Here is a 2,527-nt window from a genome sequence, read left to right on the forward strand (position 1 = left end):
AACAGATCTAAGCCGCATTTCAGGCCCGGAATCAAACCCATTAATTATTCGCTCTTTCCCAGCACCAGAGCTCAGATTGTTATTACCCATCCCTGGCGCTGCAAGATACCAGGGAACCGGGACAAACCTCCCCATACACCGAGCACAAGCTCAGGAAAACCCCGGGGGAGATGATATCCCGGTCACTGAGCCTTCAACAGCATTGAACAAGCACCCGGACGGAAACGTTCTTCATGTGGAAGTGATGAGATGCAGAAATTAATGTAGCTAGTCAGGATGGCCGAGCGGTCTAAGGCGCTGCGTTCAGGTCGCAGTCTCCTCTGGAGGCGTGGGTTCGAATCCCACTTCTGACAGTCTTTACTTTTAATTACCAAGCGGAACTCATTTATTTTCACACCACTGTCAAGCACTTTGGGATATCCCTTAAAAGTGGGATTCAGCAGTTCACCTGCTCCATTCACAGAAACATAGAAGATACGAGGAGGAGTAGCACGGTGGCGTAGTGGTGAGCACTGTTGCCTCACAGCGCTAAAGACTACGGGTTCGAATCCGGCCTCGGGCAACTGTCTGTGCGGAGTTTACATAAATCACAGAAATCCCACAGTGCAAATATAAGGCCATTTCGGCCCCTCGAGCCTGCACCAACGCATATCTCACCCTATCCCCGTAACCCCATGTATTTAATCCCCCTAACACTAAGGGTCAATTTACCATAGCCAATCAACCTAACCCGCACATCTTTGGACTGTTTGCGTGGGTTTTCTCCGGGTGCTCTGAGTTCCCTCCCACCGTCCAAAGATGTGCGTGTCAGGTTGACCAGCTATGATAAATTGACCCTCAGTGTTCGGGGGATTAAATATGTGGGGTTACAGGGATAGGGTGGGATATGTGTTGTTGAAGGGGTGCCGGGATCGGTGCAGGCTTGATGGGCCGAAATGGCCTCTGTCTGCACTGTGGGGTTTCTGTGAGGAGTCGGCCATTCAGCCCCTCGAGCCTGCTCCGCCATTTAATGAGATCATGGCTGATCATCCACATTCAGTACCCTGTCCCTGCTGTCTCCCCATATCCCGTTATCTCTTTAGCCTTAAGAAATATATCTAACTCCTTCTTGAATATATTTAATGAACTGGCCTCAACTGCCTTCTGTGGTACAGAATTCAACAGGTTCACCACTCTCTGGGTGAAGAAATTCCTCCTCATCTCAGCCCTAAGTGGCTTAGACTGTGACCGCTGGTTCTGGATTCCCGCGCCATCGGGATCATTCTTCCTGTGTCTCGTCCTGTTAGAATTTTGTAAGTTTCAATGAGATCCCCTCTCGTTCTTCTAAACTCTCGCGAATATAAGCCAAATCATCTCAATCTGTCTTCATACGTCATTCCTGCCATCCCATGTATCAGTCTGGTGAATCTTCGCTGCACTCCCTCCATGGCAAGAACATCATTCCTCAGATAAGGTGACCAAAGCTGCACACAATACTCAAGGTATGGTCTCAGCAAGGCCTTGTTCAACTGAAGCAAGACATCCTTGCTCCTGTACTCGAAACCTCTCACTATAAAGGCCATCCTTTGCCTTCTTAACCACCTGCTGCACCTGCATGCTTACCTTCAGCGATTGGTGCACACGGGCACCCAGGTCTCATTGCAGTTCCCCTTTTCCCAATCTATTGACATTCTGATAATAAGCTGTCTTCCTGTTTTTGCCACCAAAGTTGATAACCTCACATTTATCCACATTATACTGCATCTGCCATGCTTCTGCTAAATCACCTAATCTGTCCATATCATACTGGAGTTTCTCTGCATCCTCCTCACAGCACACATGCCCACCCAGCTTTGTGTCGTCTGCAAACTTGTAGTTATTACATCTAGTTCAACCTTCTAGATCATTAATATATATTGTGAGTAGCTGGGGTCCTAGCATTTATCCCTGCCCTACCCCACTAGTAACTGCCTGCCACTTGGAAAAAGACCCGTTTAGACATACTCTTTGCTTCCTGTCTGCCAACCAGTTCTCTCTCCAAGTCAGTACCTTACCCCCGATCCCATGTGCTTTAACTTTGCACGCCAATCTCTTATGTGGGACATTATCGAAAGCCTTCTGAAAGTCCAAATACACCACATCCACTGGTTCTTCCTTATATATTCTACCAGTTACATCCTCAAAAAATTTTAACATTTCCATCTGACCTGGTACTGAAAGTGGAGACGGTTCCACAGTGTAGCAGTTATCACGTTTGCGGAATCGTTTTGTTGGAACTTGCTCCTTCTGCTTGTCCAGGGGCGAGATTGCTCTCCTGTGTGAGGAAATAACAACTAAGAACAAAAGAATTAGGAGCTGGAATTGCCCATATATTGTGTAAAATGAGATATGGGTAACAGTTAACATGCAAAGCACAAAACCTGCTGACAAGGGTGGTGCTGTTGCTGTTTGGCGAACCGACCTCTACCTAGTGGAAGCTGTACGCCAACTCTCCAACACCTCCTCCTACCTCCGCCTGGACCATGACCCCACTACCGAATATCAAGTC

The 2,527-nt window shown here is 47.7% G+C and overlaps 1 non-coding gene across 1 annotated transcript; it reads left to right on the top strand.

Annotated features, from left to right (window-relative positions):
• Nucleotides 1-270: 270 nt before the first annotated feature.
• Nucleotides 271-353, top strand: trnal-cag (transfer RNA leucine (anticodon CAG)). Its single transcript has one exon. It is a non-coding gene; the product is annotated as a tRNA-Leu (tRNA).
• Nucleotides 354-2,527: the final 2,174 nt, after the last annotated feature.

The sequence above is a fragment of the Somniosus microcephalus genome, unplaced genomic scaffold (genome assembly GCF_052327205.1).
Source record: "Somniosus microcephalus isolate GS21.2 unplaced genomic scaffold, FLI_Smic_1.0 unresolved_chr4, whole genome shotgun sequence".
NCBI classification, from domain to species: Eukaryota; Metazoa; Chordata; class Chondrichthyes; order Squaliformes; family Somniosidae; genus Somniosus; species Somniosus microcephalus.